The sequence below is a fragment of the Molothrus ater genome, chromosome 5 (genome assembly GCF_012460135.2).
Source record: "Molothrus ater isolate BHLD 08-10-18 breed brown headed cowbird chromosome 5, BPBGC_Mater_1.1, whole genome shotgun sequence".
NCBI classification, from domain to species: Eukaryota; Metazoa; Chordata; class Aves; order Passeriformes; family Icteridae; genus Molothrus; species Molothrus ater.
Genome location: NC_050482.2, coordinates 593,189 through 617,116, shown reverse-complemented (window position 1 = coordinate 617,116; position 23,928 = coordinate 593,189). Strand labels below are relative to the sequence as shown.

Sequence of the window (23,928 nt, the reverse complement as noted above, 5' to 3'; positions counted from 1 at the left end):
GTTCAATACATCCCAGCTCCCCTCCCAGGCTCTCCTCAGTAAACTTGCACCTGGAGCAGCCCTGCTGGAGGATCTGCAGAGCCCAGGAGGAGCAGACCCGTTGTTCTGTGCCTGTTCCTGTGCCTGTTCCTGTGAGAACGTGTGCCAGTGCTGCACACGGGGCTCAGAGCCCATCCCAGAGCCTGCACCAGGATCCCTGAGTCCAACCAGCAGGGACAGGGATGGGCTCTGACAGGGTCTGGATCCTTCCCTGTGCCCCTCTGCTTAAGGGAGCTGGGAATTCAACACCCAGCACGTGGATGGAAGCAGAGAACTGTCCTTGGACTCATGGAATATGCTGAGCTGGAGGGGATGCACAGAGATCACCTGCACACACCCCCCAGATCCCATCCCTGGGAGCACTGTCCAAACACTCCTGGAGCTCTGGCAGCCTCGGGGCAGCACCATGCCCTGCTCAGTGCCCAGCATCCTCTGGGGAACAACCTGGCATTTATTCAGCCTCTTCCCACCTGCTTTAAGAGCAGCCCCGACAAAATCCCAGGATCCCTGAGGTTGAGAAAGCCTTCCCAGTCCAACCAGTCCAAACTGTGCCCAATCCCCATCTTGGGATCCCACCTGATCCTGCATGCCAGGATCCTGCTCTGTGCCAGCTGCTCTGGGGAAGGCAGGAGAAGGGATGCACAGGGGCTGCAGGGCCCATTAACAGGGAGAAGGGATGCACAGGGGCTGCAGTGCCCATTAACAGGGAGAAGGGATGCACAGGGGCTGCAGGGCCCATTAACAGGGAGAAGGGATGCACAGGGGCTGCAGGGCCCTTTCCCCAGGGAGAAGGGATGCACAGGGGCTGCAGGGCCCTTTCCCCAGGGAGAAGGGATGCACAGGGGCTGCAGTGCCCATTAACAGGGAGAAGGGATGCACAGGGGCTGCAGGGCCCATTAACAGGGAGAAGGGATGCACAGGGGCTGCAGTGCCCATGAACAGGGAGAAGGGATGCACAGGGGCTGCAGTGCCCATTAACAGGGAGAAGGGATGCACAGGGGCTGCAGAGCCCCTTCCTCAGGGAGAAGGGATGCACAGGGGCTGCAGGGCCCCTTCCCCAGGGAGAAGGGATGCACAGGGGCTGCAGTGCCCTTTCCCCAGGGAGAAGGGATGCACAGGGGCTGCAGTGCCCATTAACAGGGAGAAGGGATGCACAGGGGCTGCAGGGCCCATTAACAGGGAGAAGGGATGCACAGGGGCTGCAGTGCCCATTAACAGGGAGAAGGGATGCACAGGGGCTGCAGTGCCCATTAACAGGGAGAAGGGATGCACAGGGGCTGCAGGGCCCCTTCCCTGAGGGAATTCCACACCCACTATTGCTCTGAGCCAGCTACAAGGAAAAGGTTCTTTGCCTGCAAAAGGAACTGGAAAAGGATGAGGAGAATCAGGAATTCCTCAATAAAAACAATCAAAAGGTCCATGTAACCCTTAAACATGAGCCTCACAAGAGGAACAGAATTCCTGCCTTTCCCATACATCCCATAGCACATCCCAGGAGGCAGCAGTGGGATGGGAGCATTTGGAAAAGGACAGGCACATACAAAATCCAGCTATTTTTAACAAAATTTAAAGTCTTCCCACTGCCTCAGTTACTTTATCATGGTTGATCAGAACTATCAGCCCAGATGAGCTAAATTCAACCTTTTATATAAGTTAGAACTTCCCTCAAGAGTTCACGGATAAAGGAAGAGTTTAAGCTGTTGGAATTAAGAAAAAGCAGCATTTCCCAGGGTACCTGCACTGCTGACAGAGCAGAACAACCACAAACTATTCCCTAATCAATGTCCACTCACATGAATTTTGGGATTTATCCAGCCTTTTCCCACCTGCTATAAGAGCAGCCCCAACAAAATCCCAGAATCCCTGAGGCTGGAAAAGCCCTCCCAGCCCATCTGGTCCAAACTGTGCCCAATCCTCATCTTCTCCCCAGCCCAGAGCCCTGAGTGCCACCTCCAGGAATTCCCTGGACATCTCCAGGGATGGGCACTGCAAAGCTCCCTGGGCAGCCCCTGCCATAGCTAAATACACTCAAAGGAAAAAAATTATCCCAGCCTAAACCAGTTGGACTTTCCAGCTTCTTCTCTCCAGCAGAAGTGAGCGATGCAAAGACTGGGAAAAATGGTCAAGAGGCCTTCCCATTTTGGGGGTTCTATACCATCAACACCTGCACTGATTTGCTGAACTTGGGGTTTTATGACACCTGCAGCTCATCCCTAAGCCTCCTTGTCTGTGCCAGGAATTCGGGGATTAAAGGGTGGAAGAGCTGTAAAACCATGCAGGCACCGCCCCGATGCCCAGCCAGAACGGCCAAGTGACCACAAACACCAAGTGACCAAGATGGTCACTCCAGACAGTCCTGCCTCCTTCCAACCCACACACTCCTGCCCCCATTCCTGACTCCACAGAGCCCACTGGGATGGGCTCTGCTCTCTGCTGCTGCCTCACTTCCAGCAAATAAATAAATCAATAAACACACACACACATACATACATACATACATACATACATAAAGATCCTTCCAGCAACTCTTCTGAACCTCAACCCTAATAAGGAATTGAGAACCAGTGCCTCTGGGAGTATTTAACAGTAAATAAACAACAGCTGACACAAACTGCTGGACAGAGTCCAGAGAGCACAGAGCTGCTCCAGGGCTGCAGCCAGGCTGGGAGAGCTGGGGGTGCTCACCTGGACAAGGGAAGGCTCCAGGGAGAGCTCAGAGCCCCTGGCAGGGCCTGAAGGGGCTCCAGGAGAGCTGCAGAGGGACTGGGGCCAAGGCCTGCAGGGACAGGACAAGGGGGTGCCCATGGCAGGGGCACCTCCCACTGTCCCAGGCTGCTCCAGCCCCAGTGTCCAGCCTGGCCTGGGGCACTGCCAGGGATGCAGGGGCAGCCCCAGCTGCTCTGGCAATCCCAGCCCAGGCAGGAATTCCTCCCCAGTATCCCACCTTACCCTGCCCTCTGGCAGTTTCCTGGAGTTCCTGTTCCATCCCCGTGGAGGAGCAGCCAGCCCACCCCTCTCTGCCCAAAGGCTGCCAGCTGCTCCCAGCCTCAGCTCATCCCTAAATCCACTCCTGGCAAGCATCATTTCAACTCTTCCTTCATCACCTCAGGGTCAGAGCAACAGCAAATTTCTTTTCTTCTGCATGTGGACATTTGGAAAACGATATGCAAATCATGAGATCCCTGGAATGATCCTGGTAACTGGAGAAGCCACCAGGACCAGTTACTATTTTAAACTCTTGGCCAAGCTCTGGGAATCTTCCACAGGAGCTGATCCAGCACACAACCAGCACCTTGTGCTGCCAGAGCCTGCTCCAAATCTTTTCAAATCTCCATGGAGCTGTGCCAGGGGAGGGATAGCATGGACAGCAGGAAAGGCTCTATTCCAAGGGTGCTGGGCACTGCCCAGGCTCCCCAGGGAACGGGCACAGCCCCAGAGCTCCAGGAGCGTTTGGACAGCGCTGCCAGGGATGCACAGGCTGGGATTGTTGGGGTGTCTGTGCAGGGCCAGCAGCTGCATCTGTGAGCCCTGTGGGTCCCCTCCTACTCTGGAGACTCCCTGATTCTGTGATTCCAGGTACACCACAGGATGGACGTGCAGCTGCTGTGGCTTTCCAGTCAGACACTTAAACCACAGCAGGTCCCTCCCCAAGGTCAGGCAGCCCTGGATGAGGAAACACAGCCCAGGACTTCCCAGTGCAGTTCCTGGTGGCAATGAAGTGCCCACACCTGCAAGCAGAGGCACTGTTGTTGCTGTTGTTATCATTTTATGGTTATCCCAGGCCAGGGCTCCCTGGGAAGAAGCTGGAGCCTGCAGAGCATGGCCTGCAGGGAGATGGAGGGTGCCCAGGTGTCCCACTGCTGCCTGGTGACTCCCAGCCCTTTCCCCCCTCCTGCCACACAGCTCTCCCTCCCTGCCCGGCTGGAAGCCAGCCCTGATCCATCCCCAGGCCTGTCAAGCACTCCCAGGAGAGCAGGCGAGGAGCGCTGCCAGGCTCACACACAACACCCCACTGCCACCTCACAACAACTTACGCTCGCCAGTAGTTTTATCCCCAAGAAACTGGATCATTTGGGTTATCAACATTTCTCCACTGCACAATTCCACTTCCCTAAAAAGGACCCACATTTCCTTGAGAGAGAAGCAAACACTGTGCAGAATTCAGAGCACCCTGTAAATGTCTCAGGTCAGCCCTGAGGGGGGCTGCAGGCACATCTCAGAGTCCTCCTCCTGTGAGTGCTGGACAAGGGAGACAAGAAGTCACCATCCTGCAGGAATTCAGCAGGAATTCCCCCATGGAAAGGGGGCTCAGGCCTTGGCAGGGGCTGCCCAGGGAGCTTTGGAGTGCCCATCCCTGGAGGTGCCCAAGGAATTCCTGGAGGTGGCACTCAGGGCTCTGGGCTGGGGACAAGGTGGGCACAGCTGGACTCAGTGATCCCAAAGGGCTTTTCCAGCCTCAGTGTTTCTGGGATTCTGGGATTCAGTCTGCCAGGGGAAGAGAATCATGAGCTACTCAGTTATTTCAGAGCTCTCTCAACCTCCTTAGGCTCCCACCTCAGACTCCTGAGCAACACACTGCATCTCTGCTTCCAAGATGGAATAATTCCCACATTCATCTTTAACACAGCAAAGACTGGATCCAAGACCTTTGTGGATTTCTCTTCAGAGGAATGGTGGAGGCACCAAGGATGGTGAGAAACTCCAAAGGAGGAAAGGAAATGCTTCCTACACCAATCCTGGAGCTCAAGGCCAGGCTGGACACTGGGGCTGGAGCAGCCTGGGACAGTGGGAGGTGTCCCTGCCATGGCAGGGCTGGCACTGCAGGGGCTCTGGGGTCCCTCCCCACCCACAGCAGTCCGGGATTCCACAATTGCATGAACCCAGCCCCTCTGCTCTCAAATTACACCATGCCAGGAGCCCATCCTGCGCCAGCCATGAGGAACAGCCAAGGGACAGGACCTGTGGAAGGAAGGTTCTCCACCAAGGGGCAGCTCTGCAGCTCTGGGACACCCTCCCAAGGGGCAGCGCAAAATTCAAACAGCTCCTTCGACAGCAGGATTTTACATAACTCCATTCTCACTCAGCACCTTTCCCTTTGCTCCCTGCCTCTCTCATTTGCTCAATTCTTTTTGGAATCCCTGACTAAAGGCAAAGCAGGACCCAGCAGAGGCCTGGAGGCAGTGATCCCAACTCACTGGCGGTTCATCATTGCTACACACCCCCAAAAGAGGCACTTCAGCTCCCTGAGACATTCCCTAGCCCGAGCTGTTTATTGAAAACCACTGGGATACACTTAAAATTCACACATAAACTTTCAACCAAAATATTTCACCAATTTGCCAAGAATCTCCTTTTGTTTTCCCCTTGTGAGCTATGTAGATGAATTTCTTCATTATTCCTTAATATCTGACAAATTAAAGAGATCTCTGCATTTGCATTACAAAATCCTGGCACCATTTAGGTTGGAAAAGCCCTCCAAAGCCATCCAGTCCAGGGATGGGGACTCCAAAGCTCCCCAGGCAGCTGTGCCAGGGCTGCCCAGCCCTTTCCAGGAGGAATTTCCCCAAAATCCCCCCTGAGCTGCCCTGGCCCAGCCTGAGGCCGTTCCCTCTGCTCCTGTCCCTGTTCCCGGCTGTGCCCTCCTGGCAGGGACTTGTGCAGAGCCACCAGGGCCCCCTGAGCCTCCTTTGCTCCAGGCTCAGCCCCTGCCCAGCTCCCTCAGCCCTCCTGGGGCTCCAGCCCCTTCCCAGCTCCGTTCCCTGGACACTCCAGCCCCTCCAGGGCTCTCCTGGCAGGAGGGGCCCGGAGCTGCCCCAGGATTCCAGGGGGTCCCTGGGCAGGCCCAGCACAGGGCACAGTCCCTGCCCTGGGGCCGTGCCCACCCTGGGGCTGCCCCCCCTGCCCCCTGGGCTCGGGCCCAGCCGCTGGCACAGCACCCCCAGGGCCCTTCCCAGCTCTGCAGCGCCCCAGGGGCTGGGGCTGACCCCAGGGCAGCACCTGGCACCCGGCCTGGCTGTGCCTCCCCTGCTGTCCCCAGCCCCCTGCAAGCTCCCACCTCCCACCAGCTCAGGGCCACCCTGGGTTCCCTGGCCACCAGCAGGAACCACAGGCACAGTGGGATGGATGCTGCTCTGCATGGAACGGGGCTGTGCTGGGCTTTTTAACAAAAAACTGCCCCGGCAATAAACCCTTGAAGGCCTCTGTGTTGGACAAATGTGCACCCGAAATAAAGAGCTCCTTCTAATCCTTCCTGGCCTCTGAAGCTCCCAAAAACAGAGATGGTATCAGGAGTACTTTGTTTTGATCATCAACCTTATCCTCACCCAGTATCTCGTTAAGCAGCCTCCTAATTGCTGCCCTACCCCATGCTAAAGACAGAATTTGCACAGCTTCTCGATTTAAATGTTACTTTTTAAATTAACTGCTCCACACCCAGACACGAAGAAACCGAAACCGCAGCACTTCAAAAGCTGCAGGAAAAAGCTGCAGAAAAGGATCCCAAACGCTCTGGGAACAGAACAGCACAAAAAAGGCCTTTTTTACCCGCTCAGTTGGCACACATGGAGCTCAATACATCCCTAAAATTCACCTCTGTGAGCTGCTGGGCTCCCATCAGCTCTGAGGGCAGAGGAATCTCCCAGTTTGTGATCTGTGTTTCAGCAATAATCCAGCAGGATTGGTATTTCCAGCTGCTCCTCTGTGCTGACCCCACAGAAGCAACACCACTCCCAAGGAACCCTGGCGGGACTCGGGGCTTCCCATTAAATATTAACCTCTGAGTGTGAGATTTGCAACTGCATTTGAATATTGAACCAGCAAAACGAAGTCCTGGGGTGCTGGACGCGTTGATTTCCCTCCCTTGCAGGACTCCAGGCTCCTCCCTCTGGGCCTGCCTGGCTCGCTTTGATGCCGCTCAGGGCTGGTTACTCCTCTGCTCCAAGCAACAAGTGACATTTTCTCGCGGGTCACCCCAGCCCAGCCCCACAGAAATCCCTGTTCACGACCACACTGGGATCTCCGAGCAGGGTGTTGGTTGTACTGGGGTGCACAAGCAGCGTTTCACAGAAATCCCACTCTGCCCTGCCTGGACCTTGGATGTTTTCATCTTTGCTGCCCGCAGCCTAAGGCGATGCTACAAAAGACACCTCTTTGTACTCAGACTGAGGGCCGGCATTTGCAAACTGAGATTTCCTGCTGCACCCCACGGGGAGATCAAGGGCTGCCCGTTCCACAGACGCCTATTTGATCAACACACGGCCTCAAGTGAGCCAGTGAAACAACTGCTGTGCTCCTTTCCTGCTCCTTCATCCCAGTTCAAAGCTCCCAAGGTGAGCTTGTGGCTGTACCTGCACCAGAACATCCCAGCCCGTCACACACTGCAGCTCCTACCAGAATATTCCAGTGCTCCTCCACTCAATGGACCCAGAACCGAGGCCCCAGCAAAGCAGAGCCCTCAAACAGGACATTAAATAAATGCATTTTCATTGCCTCAAGCTTTCAGGGCATTACAGACACAGTCCATGCAAAGTTTAAGAAGTTTTGCAGTTAAAATAAATAAAGACTCTTCAGAAGGAGCTGAGGTTGAAAAGAGCATCAAGTCCCAGCTGTGCCCAATGCCCACCTTGTCCCCCAGCCCTGAGTGCCACCTCCAGGAATTCCTTGGGCACCTCCGGGGATGGGCACTCCAAAGCTCCCTGGGCAGCCCCTGCCAAGGCCTGAACCCCCTTTCCATGGGGAAATTCCTCCCTCTTCACCCAATTCCTCAGAATTGGGTAAAACACCTTTCCCAGAACAAGGCACCACCAGGCTGTTCTCCCTCCATGGCACCACTTCACCTCTATTTATGAGGCAGGCTTCATCCATCATAAAACACCCTGAAAGGAAAACAATCCCTGGGAACTCTCAGAGCCACCCTTCAGAGTTTTACCTGGACAAAGAAACATCAAAGCTCAAGCTGCTCTGGGAATCCCAAACCAGCAGGACACACTCCTGATCGGAGGCCACGGCTTGCTGGGTACTAAACCTGCACTGCTGGGAAAAAATGGGTTTCCTCTGCCATACAGTATTAGCAGCAAAAAAATAACCAGCTGGGTCATACCCCCAAACTGGCTTCCAACACTGCTGTAGGAATGTCTGAGCAGGGAGGGAGGGCAGGGCAGCGAGGAAGGATGGAGCAGCAGGAAGGGGACAGCATTCCAGCTGAAATGTCCATCCAGCTTGGGCTTGGAGCACTAATCCAAGGAGTCACTCACACTGTGACTGAATTCCCTCAGTCATAACCAAAACCACTCATAAAACCCATGGAATCTGTGGGGTGAGCATTTCAAAAGACTGAAAAGGATGACACTTGTTTTCCCAAGCTTATTAAAGAATCCTAGAGATTGGATCAACATTGGGAAAATAACTGAACATCCACCTTGCACAAGTGATCATCAATAGTTCTCTTGGAATGGTTTGGGTGGCACCTGGAGTCCCCTGGGATAGTGAAGGTGTCCCTGCCCTTGGCAGGGGCTTTAAGGCCCCAGCCATCCTGGGATCCCGTGATTCCCCCCAGGACTCTGAACGGGCCAACCCACAGGAATTGCAGCAATTTCCTCAGCAGGAATGGCCCCTGAAGCATCAAAATCTAAACCAGCAGGGCCCTGGAGATCCTTGATCCTTTCAGCAGGGCCCTGGAGATCCTCCTGCTTCCCCCAGCACTGGCCCTGCTGGTTGGCTGCTGTGATCCCACCTGCTGTTCCCCAAGTAACACATTCCTGACCAGGGCACTGTCCACAGCTCCAAACAAACTGGGATTACACAACAGGATTTTCCCCACATGGCCAAAGTCTCCCGTGCCCACCAGGTGACCCCGCGTCACTCCACTGCTCCTCGGAAAACTCCAGCACAGATCCAAATCCCAAGCACACACTCAATACTTCTCCTTGCTTTCCTCTTCTAAAACTAAAAATAACTCAACAGTTTTGTTCTTGGGAACTGCACTGCTTTATTTCAGCATTTGCTTCCAGGTATTTGAGGAAGCAGCACAAAGAAGCTCCAAGAACCCCAGGATCCCTGGGGCTGGACAAGCCCTCCCAGCCCATCCAGTCCCAGCTGTGCCCAATGCCCACCCTGTCCCCAGCCCAGAGCCCTGAGTGCCACCTCCAGGAATTCCTGGGACACCTCCAGGGATGGGCACTGCAAAGCTCCCTGGGCAGCCCCTTTGAAGGCCTGAGCCCCCTTTCCATGGGGAAATTCCTGCTGATGCCCAAAATTCACCTGTCCAAAATGAAGTGGCCATTTGTTTTCCTGCAAGACACAGCATTCCCCAGGAGAGCTGCTGCTGGAAATGGAGGGCAAAGCAGGAGCAGGGAGGCCATGGACACACTGGATCCCCACACTAACATCACTGCCCTGCACCAGTTATTTCATGTGTCAGAACAAAGGTGACAGAAGGGAAGGAAAAACAGAAGGCCTGAAATTGCCTCTTTTGCAAGAGGAAGTTACAGTGTAACAGCCATGAAATCGGGTGTGCAGTCACTGCTGGCACCCCATCCCAAACCCCCCACCGGCATCTGGCACCCTAAAGCCCCTTACAGCTTTTGGAAACTCCTGTGCTGCCTCATCCTTGAGATTCCAGAGCCCTCAGTCACACACAGCAGCCTAGGACCAGCCACAATTAAACAAATTTTCTCTAAAGCAGAAAGAAAAAACTCAGTAAAATATTGATAAACTTCTCCTGAGCTTTGGGTCCTCCCCATGCCAGGCACTGAAGAAGGTGGGGAAACCCTGTCCCCTGTCCCCCTGCCTGAAGGGCCTCAGAGCCCCTGCAGAGCCACCATGGCAGGGACACCTCCCACTGTCCCCAGTGTCCAGCCTGGCCTTGGGCACTGCCAGGGATGCAGGGGCAGCCCCAGCTGCTCTGGGCACCCTGTGCCAGGGCCTGCCCACCCTCCCAGGCAGGAATTTTTTCCTAATATCCGATCTAAACCAATGCATCCCTGTCCTCTGGCAGTGGGAATCCATTGCCTGTGTCCTGGCACTCCAGGGCTGATTCAGGGTCCCTCTCTGGCTCTCTTGGATCCCTTCAGGGCCTGGAAGGTGTTGTGTGGTCTCCACATGACCTTCCCTTCCCCAGGCTGAACATTCCCAACTCTCCCAGGCTGTCTCTGTATGGACGTGCTGGGCTCCTCTGGACCTGCTCCAGGAGCTCCACGTCCTCCTGATGCCAGGAGCAGCAGAGCTGTGCCCCACACCCCTCCCAGAACTGAAAACCAGCTGTGCTGGGCATGGGCACAACAACAACTTGGATTTGCTTCAGTGCTTTGGCCCTAGAGAGATCTCCATGGTTCTGAATCCCTGCCCGCTTCCAGCAGCAGACTCATCCACCTGCTGTGGGAGAGGGAGAGGCCTCCCCGGGCAGAGCCCAGGGTGTGGACATGGCTGAACATCAGCATCTCACAGTCACAGAACCGTTCAGGTTGGAAAAGCTGCCGGGGAGCGCCCAGCCCAATGTCCTCCGGCTGCCTGACCCAGGTGAGGAGGTCCCTGTCCCTGTCCCTGTCCCTGTGCCTGTGCCTGTGCCCTGCCCAGGCTGGGTCTCCCCCGAGGTGCAGCTCCTCATGCTGAGGATGACTGAAGCCAGTCAGTCACACAGATCCCCTGGGCAGGAGAGGAACGAGCGCTTCTCCAGCACAGCTCAGCTATTTCAGACCCCTGCACAGACAGGGAATGAGCACCTGGCTCCTCCACTGACTAAAAAAGGAACCCTGAGCCACTGAACCTCAGAAAGAAGGATTTACATCACAGAGGTGTGAACCTAGGGAGAGGTTCCAGCCCCTGGAAAGCCAAGGCAAAGTATGAAACACACTGTTGGGGAAGGGGAAATACTTAGAAAGTCACGGAAGAAAAATTAGGATATACCATGGACAGTACAAGATTAAATAATGATACAGTAAATCAGGGAATCATAGAATGGTTTGGGTTGGGACTTTACAGAACACCTCATTCCAACCATGGCAGGGAACAAGGACTAGGAGAATGCAGAAGAAGTAAATAACAACTGAGCACAAAGAAAAACAATCTTCCAACTTAAAAATAAAAAGGAAACAAGCTGCAGAGCTAAGCTGAAAAAACATCCTTTGGTGTTTTCCAATTTGCTAAATGGTGCAGACTGAGCACCTGCTCAGCAGGAGTGGGGTGTCGTGGCTCAGGGCTGAGGGCTCTCAGGATAACCTGGATATTCCATTCCCTGGGCTGAGCTTGACTTAACCTAACCCAGAATCATGGCTGTCAACACCAGTGGAGCCCCACTGCTGCAAGCCCATCACATTTCAGCCCATATTCCAACTGCCTGGCAGAACTTCCAGCAGTGGGACTCAAGTTCAGTGAAACACAAGTGCAGAGTCATGAGATGGGTTTGGGTGGGGAGGGACCCCAGAGCCCCTGCAGTGCCAGCCCTGCCATGGCAGGGACACCTCCCACTGTCCCAGGTGCTCCAGCCCCAGTGTCCAGCCTGGCCTGGGGCACTGCCAGGGATGCAGGGGCAGCCCCAGCTGCTCTGGCAATCCCAGCCCAGCCAGGAATTGCTCATTGCCAAGATCCCATCCCTGGCTGCCCTCTGGCACTGGGAGCCATTCCCTGGGTGCTGTCCCTGCAGGCCTTGGCCCCAGTCCCTCTGCAGCTCTCCTGGAGCCCCTGCAGGCCCTGCCAGGGGCTCTGAGCTCTCCCTGGATCCTCCTCTTGTCCAGGTGAACATTCCCAGCTCTCCTGGCCTGGCTGCAGGGCAGAGGGGCTCCAGCACCTCCATGGCCTCTCTGGGTTCACTCCAGCAGCTCCAGGTCCCTCTGCTATCGGGAGCTGCAGGCTCTCAGAGGCAGCAGCAGAAGTTCCCAGGAAGGGGAGGTGTCTGAGTCCTGCTCCCTGTGAGCCCGGCACAGGCACAGCCACACCAGGAACACGTTGCACCACGATGCTGCCAGCGCCATCCAACCACGCCCTGGTTAAATCCCAGGACGGCCCTGCCCCTGTGCTCCTCCCTGGCTCCCAGGTGCCCGTGCTGCCCCCGGTGCCAGCGCTGCCGTGCGCTCCAGCTGCGGAGCTCCCGGCGCTGGCCCCGTGCCCGCGGCCGTGCCGCTGCCATCCCGCACGGACGCGCTGCCAGCACAGGGCAGCCTGGCCTTCTGCCCGCTCCTGGCACGGGGCAACCCTGCCCTTCGTCCTCTGCCTCGGGGACACGGGGACAGTTTGCAACCTGTGAGCTCACAGGCTCAATTATCCTTCTCAAAGAAAAGAAATCCATCTTAACATAAAAGAATTCAATTAAACGGCGTCCCGGGGGATCTGCCGAGGGAAGAGAACACAAATAAACAGCGAAGGAAACACAACCTTCTCATCCCAGCCCGCTGCACAGCCGAGCAAGGAGCTGCAACGAGCTGCAGGCTGTGCAGGGCTACGGGAACGGAAGGAAAGAAGAAACTGCCACACGGAAGAAAACCCCAAATGTCACAGCAGAGCCAGCGGTGTGCTCTCTGAGGTGTGACACAAGTCAGCCCTCACAAGGAATCGAGCACAAAACTGAAACTGAAGCAGCTTCTTGTGTTCTATTTCCTTCTTCCTTCCTGTGGCTGCAGCAGTCAGACCATCCCCACTCCTGCAGGTCCGTGCCTCTCCCAGTGCCAGGCTCTGCTCTGCTGCCACTGTTCCGAAAGCTGCCCAGGGAAATCAGAATCAAAGTGACTCCGGAGTCATCAGTGTCACTCCGGGCCACAGAGCTCTGAGCAGCAGCAAACTGCAGGACTGAAATCCCACTGCAGCCCCAGGTTCCCAGCACAGGCACCAGCAGGGGCACTGCCAGGCCCACACAAACCCTGAGCTGAGCAGTCCAGATGTCTGGGAAGTTTCCCTGCAAAGCCAAAGTTCCACCTGGCTCCAGCTACCTTCAGCACCTTCTCAGGTGACCTGGATGCAGCCTGAGGGGACACCAGGGAAGCGTGCAGATGGTACCAAACTGGGAGGAGCTGCTGCCTCCCCTAAGGCAGAGAGGCCCTGCAGAGACCGGACAAATCCGAGGGCTGGCAACCACCAGCAGCGTGAGGTTTAACACAGGCAGGTGCTGGATTCTGCAGCTGGACCAGGGCAGCCCTGGATGCACCCACAGACTGGGATGGGGAGACTGGAGAGCAGCTCTGGAAAGGGACCTGGTCCTGGTGGATGACAAGGGGGACCTGAGTCAGCAGTGCCCTGGTGCCAGGAGGGACATCCCTGTCTCGGGGGGCACCAGGGACAGCAGCAAGGGAGGGGATTGTCCTGCTCTGCACTGGGGAGGCCTTACCTCCACTCCTGGGATTGGGCACCTCAATATACAAAACAACTAAAGCTCCTGGGGAGCATCCAAAGGAGGGACATGGGGATGGGGAAGGGTCTGGAGGGGCCACACAAGGAGCAGCTGAGGGCACCTGGAATGTCCAGCTGGAGGAGACTGAGCTCAGACGTCCCCAGGGGCTGCAGCCTCATCCCAAGGGGCAGCTCTGATCTCTGCTCCCTGAGAGCAGGGACAGGACCCAAGGAATGTGCCAGGGAGGGTCAGGCTGGAAAGCAGGAAAGGCTCTGCCCCAGAGGGTGCTGGGCACGGCCCCGGGGCTGCCAGAGCTCCCCTCCCAGGGATGCAATCCCCTCCCTGGGATTGCTGGGGTGTCTGTGCAGGGCCAGGAGCTGGAGCTGTGATCCCTGTGCTCCCTTCCAGCTCAGCAGATTCTGTGGAAAGCTGTGCCAGAGAAGCTTTTCACTCTGCCCCGGCCAAGGAAGAGCTCTGAGCTCTGCCTGCCCCCAGTGACTCCCTGCCCTTTGCCATTTCACCAGAAGGTTTTCTCTTCACGCCTTGCAGCTCCCCCTCCTGCCCAGATGATCCCGGTGTCCTCAGGCACCCCGGGCTGGCTCCAGGGGAAGGAATGGGGTGTGTGGGTACCGTGACACCAGGGACAGCCACCCCCAGAGTGCTCCCGGCTTTCAGGTAACAGGTGGACACAGCAAAGAGAGACTGAGAAGGACAAGGAGGAGCAATCCCAGCCCAGCAGCTGCAGAGCTGCCAGCTCAGGCTGAGGAGCTGCACTTCCTCCTGACAGCACCTCACCCTCGCTGTGGTGACAGCCCCCGGTCACGGCTCCGTGCCACGTGGGGTTTGGTTTAAAGGCGCCCCTGACAAAAATGACAATTCTGGTCAGGCTTCAGGCCCTGCAGACGTTTATTACTGTCACTCTCGAGGTGCCCCTGCTCCATCTGGGACTAACAGGCACTAAGAAACACAAAGATGGAACTTCCCACTTCCACACCTCATCTAACAGCAATATGTGTGGCACTCAAATTCCACCTAAATCTGAGCCTTTTTTGTCTGGTATTTTCAAGCTTGGCTGCAAAAGCTTCATTTCCTGAGATAACTGATATTTATTTGCCCAAGTTTCCTTCCAAACCAGAGTTAAGGTGCAGGTAAAAATAGTCCAGGCAGTGATAATAATGTCAATATTGGTTATTGCAGTGCTGGCAGCTGGGTAGGATCAAAACAAGGAGCAGGGAAGTCCATCAGGAGTGAGGGGAGGATGGTGGGAGGAACAGGGACAGAGAGGGAAAAAGAAAAGCTCAAGTAGAGAAACAGAGCAGCAGCCAGGAAAGACAACACACTCCTGCTTCCAATAATATTGAATCAAAGGAGACACTTAAGAGCCTTTGTTGCTACTCCTGGTCACACAGAGGCCACATTCCTTCCCTGAGCCTTAATAAACCCCGACATCTGTGGATTTTCCATGAAAAGGAGGTAAAACCACCGCAGTCCATAAATGTAACTGGGAGCAGGGCCGTGTTCCCTACACAGAGGGCCAGGAGTGAGGGACTGCTGCTCCCGGCCGAGCTCAGTGACAGCCCGGCCTGAGCACTGCCGTCACTCATTAACTCACTCTATTAACTCCTCAATTAGTTCTCCAGGAATTCTGCATCCAGCAAAACAAGACCTCCCACAAACCCTCCTCCCTGTAAAGTTCTCTGAAGTTCTGACAACCTGGCACAGGCTCCCCAGGGAATGGGCATGGCCCTGGGGCTGCCGGACTCCAGGAGCACTTGGACAACACTCCCAGGGATGCACAGGGTGGGATTTGGGGGCTCCTGGGCAGGGCCAGGAGCTGGACTGGATGATCCCTGTGGGTCCCCTCCAACTCGGGATATTCCTTGATCCTGTGAGTGAAGCACCCAGCTCCTCCTTTGCTCTCAGCTCACCGACCTCACCCGTTTCTCCCGCACCATTTGCACCCAAATTTCCCAGTTATTCTTGTTCTACTCCTGTTCCAAACCCAAGATTTCCTCCAACAAGAGACTCTCCTATTTCCTGGCATTCCAGTTTGCCCATTTTTACAGCTGAGCTGCAGCTCCTGCCCTTCAGGCACTCTGACTCTGTTAAACCATCCTGCTGGATGACATCCACGGCCGTGATCCCGAGCACAGAACCCCGGGCTGCTCCACCTGCACCCCCGGCTGTCAGCAAGGAGAGCAGGAGAGCTCATCCCTCTGTTCCCAGCCCCGAGCTCCCCCCAGACTCTGCTGAGCAGGGACAGGACCCAGGGAAGGGCTGGAGCTGTGCCAGGGGAGGGATAGCATGGACAGCAGGAAAGGCTCTGTTCCAAGGGTGCTGGGCACTGCCCAGGCTCCCCAGGGAACGGGCACAGCCCCAGAGCTCCAGGAGCGTTTGGGCAGCGCTGCCAGGGATGCACAGGCTGGGATTGTTGGGGTGTCTGTGCAGGGCCAGCAGCTGCATCTGTGAGCCCTGTGGGCCCTTCCCACTCAGGAGATTCCATGGTTCTGTGATGCTGGAATTCCTCTATACCACTGCTGGGCTCAGGGAAGAAAAGTTTTGGGTCCCCTTTGCCAGCAGAAAACTCAAATGAAGCATTCTCTGTACAGAGCATGGAAAAGCACCACAGGAAAACACTGGAATATCTCCCTACCAAAGAGGAGAGGAAGCATTAACAAACCAACACCCCCTTCCTGCTCAGGATCTTACTGTGGGGAACAGCAGGGATGGGATTCCCTCCAGCTGTCTCCCAATCCAACCAGGAAACTGTGATCAGGACCGGGGGATCCCACTCTGGAACACAGCTGGGCTCCCCAGCCCCCTGTTCCCCAGGGAAGCTCTGCCAACAGTGGCCTGGAGCTTCCCAAAAATCCTGTAAGCCCACAGAGCACTTTTCTCCTGGTAACAAACCCCCGAGCAGCAGCTCTCACACAGTGCTGCCTCGTCGTTATTATTTTTGACAGTTTCCAATTTGTGAAGTCAGAAATCCACCCTGTCCCTCCCACAGCACACGCAGAGCTCCTGGAACACCAGGCTGAGCAGGAGATGATCCACAGCTCCTGCATCCCACAACAAACCTTCCCCCAGCGTGAGGTTCTGCAGGAACCTCTCCTGCACCACCTGCCCGACAGGCACCTGCTGCTGCAGCACCAATCTGTCCCCAGTGCCAGCCAGGACCTCGTCCCACATCCGTGGATTTCAGCGTTAATCCAAAGGAAGTACAGAAAGCACCAGGAATGTCAGTGTACGCACAGAGAACAAGCCTTGGTTTCAGACCGGTTTGTTCCTACCCAGCCCTCAGCACCTTCTGCCGAGCAAATGTCACCCAGGCCAGCCCAGGCCATGATGTGCTCCCACTGACAGCCCAAAATTTAACTTTGCTTCCCATGAGATCACCATTGGTTGCCATGGAAATCCCTATACTACCATCCACCAAGGGTTTTTTTTACCACTGAAGTATTTTGGCAGCATGTTCGCTTTTAAGTGTCAGAGTAATAAGAGAAAACATAAATGCTTCTTCTCTCATCAGGCTTTAAACAGAGCTTTATAACCCAAATCTGCTCCTAAGACCTTGGTTCAAACCTGTGGGGCTGGGCAGGGCTGGAATCACCACCTTCTCCTTTCTGAGACACAAAATAAACAATGAAAACAACCTTTAAGTTTTTAAAACATTGATTTTTAAGCGGGGGATCAAGAGAGGAAAAACCTCTTAGGCCCCTCCAAGTTCTCTCAGTTTCTCTTTTTCACTTCCTAGTTTGGTTTTTTTTTTAGCTGGTGCAAAACAAGGCCCTCAAATTCAGCAGGGCCCTCCCAGCCTCTGCCAGGAGCCGCTTTCCTGTCAGATCAATCTTGTGGTGATTCCAGCGGGGCCTCCACTCCTACCCCGGCTTCTGGTCGTTAATAAAACCAGCACAGTGACATTTACGGCCAAACTCCGCACCCTGAGGTGGGCAGGTCCCCAGGAGGGTGACACCCGTGGGAGGCTGATCCCCCTCCCGTGACCCCCGGGAGGGACCTGACCCCGGGAATGGACCAGACCCTCAGGAGAGGGACCCTGACCACTGATCCCTCTCCTCTCACCCCCGGGAGGGACCTGACCCCCGGGAACAGGACCAGAACCCCAGGAAGGCGACCAGACCCCCTCAAAGGGGAGCAGACCCTTGGGAAGAGCGGCAGACCCTTGGGAAGGGGAGCAGAGCCCTGGGAAGGGGGATCTGACCCGCCAGAGGGGACCAGACAGCCGGGAGTGACTTGACCCATAGGAGGGGAACCACACCCCAGGTAGGGGGACCCTCAGAAGGGAGATCTGACCCCCGGAAGGGACCTGACCTCCGGGACTGACCTGACCCCCAGGAGGGGGACAAGAACCTCGAGAGGGGGACCTGACTCTCGGGAAAGGGACCAGACCCCCAGGGGGGTGAGGTGCCCCTCGGGCACGGGACCCCCGGAAGGTGGCCAGACCCTCGGGAGTGCGCGCTGAGCCATAGGAGAGGGATCTGAGTCGCAGGAAGGGTGACCTGACCCCTGACCTTGCCACCGCCACCACTCCCGACAGCTCCGGCCACTCCCGGCCGGCCAGGTGAGCTCCAGGACCACCTGGAGGCCGCAGCCCCAGCCCCCAGCCCCGCCAGCCCGCCCCGCACGCACCAAAACACGGCAAAAGGAAACTGTCACGCGCAGAGCAGGCGGATTTAACCCAGATCCGCACGGAACGAGGCGGCGGGACCACGGCCCAGCCCCGGACAGCGGCTCGGCGGGAGAGATTTTTAACCCCCCAAACGGAACCGAACCCCCAGAGCTCGGGGGGCGGCTCCGGGAGAGCGGAGCGGAGCCGGGGGGGCGGCGGGGCCCAGTCCGCGGCGCCGGGCCCAGCCCCGACCCTGGACCCGCGAGGGCGGCGGTGACAGCCGGGTCTCACCTGCGGGTGCCGGGCTGCCCTCGGGCGCTGCCGGGCCGGGCTGCGGGCCGGGCCCGCGGGCTGGGCCGGCCGGGGCTGCGCGGGCAGCGGCGGCGGAGCGGCGGCGGCGGCGGCTCCAAAATGGCGGCGGCGCCGCGGATCCCTCAGGGCGGGGGAGAGGGGCGGGGCCGATGGCGAGGGGGCGTGGTCTGTATTGGGCGTGGTCGTTTGAGGGCGGTGCTATCGGAAGTGGGCGCGGCTGGGGCGGGACCGCGGGGACACGGGGACAGGGATGGGGACGGGGACAGGGGGACGGGAATGAACGCATGGAGATGGGCACACGGGAATGGGGACACGGGGATGGCGACACGGACACAAGGACACGGGGACGGGGGCAGGGATGGGCATGGGGATGGGCACATGGGGACACGGACACCGCGGGACGGGGATGAGGACTGTGGGACGGGGATCACGACTCGGGACGGGACGGGGGGACGGGACGGGGGACAGTGGGACGGGAATGGGGATGGGGATGGTGGGGCGGAATGGGGACGAGGACAGGGGGACGAGGATGGGGACACGCGGACGGGAATGGGGATGGGATGGGATGGAATGGGATGGGATGGGATGGGATGGGATGGGATGGGATGGGATGGGATGGGATGGGATGGGATGGGATGGGATGGGATGGGATGGGATGGGATGGGGGACAGGAACGGGGACAGGGAAGACAGGGACGGGAATGAGGATAAGGGGACGGAGACTCGGGGGCGGAGATGGAGACACGGGGCGGGGACTGGGGACAGGGAGATGGTGGGACGGGGATGTGACAGGGACCGAGACACGGGGACACTGGGATGGCCACGGGGACACGGGGACAGGGGGTCGGGGATGGTGGGGCGAGGGCGGGGACAGGGGAACGGTGGGGCGGCCCCCGCCCCGGGGACAGGGGCGAGGGGACAGCGACAGCCCTCGGGACGCCGGGGTGGGCGAGCTGCGGCCCCCGGGGGTGGTCACGGCCTCGGGGGGAGCACGAGGACAGGACCCCGCGGCTGGGGGGACACGGGGACAGCGGGAGCCCCTCCCTGGCCTTCAGGTGGCCCCAGCATTACTGCAAGGGGGGGACCCCCGAGATGGGGGTCGGGGAACTGGGGTGGGGACAGCGTCCACCGTGTCCAGGGATGTGGGGTGAGCACGGAGAAGGGAAGGGAAAAGGGAGACGGAGGGAGCAGGGAGCCAGGGCTGGAGCAGGGATCTCTGAGTCATGCTGGCTGCCTGGGCTCCTGGATCCGCTGTCGCCGTGCCCGGATTTGTCTTTGTCTCGTGGATAAACTGCTTTCCAAGTGCCAGCATCCTCCAGGAACCAGCAGGAAGCCATCCAATCGTTCATTCCAAAGTGAATTCCTGCCATGAGATTTACCACTAAGCTGCTCCGTGCTGCTCTCGCCGAGGCCTTGACCCTGCACAGATTCCTGCACGTGGTTAAAGTTTACAGGGAAAACGTGGCCTTTGCCACGGGAAAAGAGGGACGGTTTTGTACTGCCCTGCTCCCAGGGGGCACGGAATCACGGGATCCTGGAATGGTCAGGGCTGGAGGGAGCTTAAGGCTCATCCTGTGTCACCCCCTGCCACATGCTGGGGTTTGGCCATGGGACTGTGCCATAGAAATGCCACTAGAAGTGTCCCCCATGACCGAGTGGGTAAAATTCCTCATTTATGGACACTTTTCCAGTGTAAGGGCAGCAAGGGAAGGACTCCTAGAATTTATACAGCAGCCAGTGTGGTAATTAGCACGTTGGTGGCCATTAATGTGGGAAAAAATAGCACAACCTCAGGAGTTTCACTTCCCTGTTTCGTTCTGTTGGAGGGAAATGGGCTTATAAAGCATTTTTTGTGGCTTACTGTGGCTTCTGGGGACAGGACGAAACCATCCAAGCAAATTCCCAAACCTTCCAGCTGCCCCCAGAGCCCATTCCCACCCCCAGGAGGGCTGGGGTTGTACAGCCTGACTCCTCCAGCTGATTTCTAGAGTTCCAACCCTTGAACAGCTTCCCTTCGTCTCTGCTCCAGCCCTCTGGAACACACTAAGATACAGCTGAACTCTGGGCTTGGCAGCAGCAGGGCCAGGAGCTGCCAGCTCCCCTCTCCCAGCAGGGACAGGGACAGACACCCCAGGCCACGGTTCTGTGCCCTGGTTGTGACACAGGGCACCGGATCCCACTGGGAACAACAGCTGGAACGTCCTCAGCACCGACACAAGGGGCTGAGCCCAGCTGTGGCAGCGCCAGGCTGGACACTGGGGCTGGGAGCAGCCTGGGCTCACGGAAGGTGTCCCTGTCCCTGGCAGGGTGGCACTGGGTGGCATTAGGGACCCCCTCAATCCAAACCATGGCAGGATTCCCTGCAGGTGCTCTGTGTGAGGGCAGCCCCTCGGCACAAGGAGCGCTCTGGCTGCAGAGCTCCCAGCTCTGGAGCAGGGAGCGGAGCTGAGCCTGAGCAGGATTCCCAGCGGGAGCGGGCACACGCTGGGTGGGAGGCTGCAGGCCCAGAATAGGCTGTGGATGATGAAGAATTCTGGGATCTATTCTTGGCTCAGGATTGAGGCGTGATCTGGTGCCTCCAGCAGGCATCAGAACAGGATCTCCCAGCGCCAGTTTGACATTAATCTGAGCGGCCCTGCAGGGAGGAGGGGACGAGCTCTCCTCCCTCCTCCCGCAGCCACAGACTCTGCCGAGCACCCAGCGCTGCTCTGGGAGCATTTCCAAACCCCGGCGTTTCTCTCTGGCTGCCTTTTGGGCCGAGTGACCAGGCCTGGTTCGAATCCCACAGCTCCGAGTGCCCGAGCGCAAACAGCCCGAGGAGCAGCTCGCATTCCTTGGCCTGCGGCACCCCGCACGTTCCCGGGGCTGCAGGGAATGTTCCTCGCTGCTCTGGGGAACATTATCCCGCCCGGCAGTGCGGGAGCGCGGGCGGCCAGGGCAGCGGCTCCTGCGGGGCCGGGGCGCACGGTTAATTATAGCCGGCAGGGTTGGGCAATGTTGTGTTTGCCGGGTTGCCGGGGAGATGAGCAGCGGCCCCAGCGCTGCCCCGGCAGCTCCGCGCTCGGCACCAGCGCTGCGCTTGCAGAGCTGCACCACCGACCTTCCCAAATATGGTCCAGCAGCAGCCGGAGCTCCCCAGCTCAGGCCGGGCTCTGGGATCAGCCGGCTCCTGCCATCGGACCCTCACAGCCTCTCCTGAGAGCACCAAGCTCAGCCCTCCGGGAAAATCCCGCTCTGCAGCCTCCCCTGGGCTGGGCAGAGCCCGAGCCCCGCAGGGCTCCCGCCGGGAGGTACCGGGAGGAGCCAGGCAAAGGAGGCCTGAGGTCTCGGGGGTTTCAACAACAGGAAACCAAAACTGCTCTGGGGCAGGTCCTCAGGTCAAGGAAACCTCCTGTGGAGCCCGGCTGGGAGAGCTGGGAATGTTCACCTGGAGTGGGAAATGCTCCAGGGAGAGCTCAGAGCCCCTGGCAGGGCCTGCAGGGGCTCCAGGAGAGCTGCGGAGGGACTGGGGCCAAGGCCTGCAGGGACAGCACCCAGGGAATGGCTCCCAGTGCCAGAGGGCAGCCAGGGATGGGATCTTGGCAATGAGGAATTCCTGGCTGGGCTGGGATTGCCAGAGCAGCTGGGGCTGCCCCTGCATCCCTGCAGTGCCCCAGGCCAGGCTGGACACTGGGGCTGGAGCAGCCTGGGACAGTGGGAGGTGTCCCTGCCATGGCAGGGCTGGCACTGCAGGGGCTCTGGGGTCCCTTCCCACCCAGCCATGCCAGGATTCCCTGATTCTGTGATTCCAACATTTGTCTGTCCTGCCTCGTGACTCTGGGAAATTCTCTGTGAAGGAATGGGGATGCTGGGTGTGACCTACTGCCCCTGACAGTTCCATGCCCAGGGACAGGGCTCTGCTCCCATTCTAATGGAAACCCTCCAGCCCTCACTTTTATACTTCTCAGATGTTCTAAGCACTTTTATTGCCCTTTTTATTCACAGTTAATTTTCTTCTGCTTGGCCAGGTGGGAATGTTCGTGTGGCTGCAGTGAAATCAGCCATGGGAGACCCCCTGGGACAAGATTAAAACTAATTTTTACTGCGGGACAAAGAGTTACTGAGGAAAAAATGTCCAATATTTTTAATTCATATTTTCCCTGTCTTTTCCTCCTCTCCCTTGTGTGGCAAGAATCAGCTCCAAGTGTGGCAAGTGTAAATGCAGTGTTGCAGGCTTTATTACAAGCCTGTAATAAATCATAATCAGCATTAATTAGCAGTTCATGGGACAGGGCAGTGTTTAAGTGCAGCTCCTCTGCTCCCTGACCAGGGGAGCTCGACAGGGGTGGGGCAGGTGGGGCAAGGACATTAAAGAGCTGAAACTGAACGAACTGCACGGGGGGACCAAAGAAGTGCCAAAAATCAAATAACCAAACCGACGGGAGCGATGCTGCTGTGGGAGCTCGGCAGCCTGGCCATGGGATTCCTGTGGAAAACAGCTCCTGCCAGGAGCTGGTGTGTCACCACACACCCGGGGAGCCTGGGGGGACACTCAGGGTCACTTGGACACCTCCGGGCACTCTGGAATCATGGAATGGTTTAGCTGGAAGGGACCTCAAAGCCCACCCAGTCCCGTGGGCAGGGACACTGTCCCAGGGTGCTCCAAGCCCTGTCCAACCTGGCCTTGGGCACTGCCAGGGTGAAATGGTTCCTTTTCACATTTTCTCTTTACACTGCTCCTACTCTTCTGCTCCGGGCCTGACCCTGGCAATAAATAACCCCCCAAAGTGCCTGGGTGCTCCTCAGCTCCTCAGCAAACCTGCCACAGATCTGTGATTTATCCCCGATATTTCCCATTTCCCAGATGTCCCTGAGCAGGAAGCAGCTCGTGCACTGCATTCACGTGCCTGGAATCCCACAAAAATCACGGTAACTAACAATCCCGGGCCAGCCTTTGCCCTCTGCCCTGGAACAGCCCCGTCCGTGCCCGGCTCTGCCAACAGCCCCGGGACAGCTCCCGGCCCCGGGGCTCCCCGGTGAATCCTCATTCCCGGGGAAAACTGCTTCTAAAGGGATCTAATTCATTTTCTCACCTTTGTAAACGTAACTGAGGCGTCAGGTAACTTCTACAACAGGAGTCGCTCAATAAAAGAACTCTCTCTCAAGCGAAAGTCAACTCTCAGCTGGGTCAGGTGAGGTCACACAACGAATTGTGCGCTAGGCAGGTGGAGAGTGTGAGTTACACCGGGGCGGGTCTGTGCAACTTCTCCTGTAAAAGAGATGCCATTTTTTACCCCTTCCTGAGCTTGCTTTGTGGAAATCTCCTCCTCACGCCCGGCAGGGAATAAACAGCGCCTTTTCTAAAACGGTGTTTGGAACGCTCCTAAAACCGGCCCCGCGGGACGGGCTGCGAACGGGGGTTCAGACCGGGCACAGGCGGGGGCCGGGGGAGGCTCCGGCCGGCACACACGGGGGTCCGACAGGCCCCGGCCGGCACAGGCGGGGACCGGGCGCTGAGCGGTGAAGCGGCCGCGGGTTCAATAGACCCAAGCCCCGCGGAGCCCTCACGCCGCCGCCATGACACCCGCACAGCCCCGCCCGCGCCGCTCTGCGCGCCCGCTCCCGTCTCGATGGTGCTCGGGACCTCCTGGCCGCCA

At 57.6% G+C, this 23,928-nt stretch overlaps 1 protein-coding gene across 1 annotated transcript in view; it reads right to left on the bottom strand.

Annotated features, from left to right (window-relative positions):
- PPP6R2 (protein phosphatase 6 regulatory subunit 2) overlaps positions 1–18,346 on the bottom strand; it is a 60,147-nt gene extending 41,801 nt beyond the window's left edge. The window contains exon 1 of the mRNA XM_036400299.2: positions 18,273–18,346. The gene's annotated coding sequence lies outside the window, so the exon portion shown is untranslated. The remainder of the gene's footprint in view (positions 1–18,272) is intronic.
- Between the last annotated feature and the right edge of the window lie 5,582 nt (positions 18,347–23,928).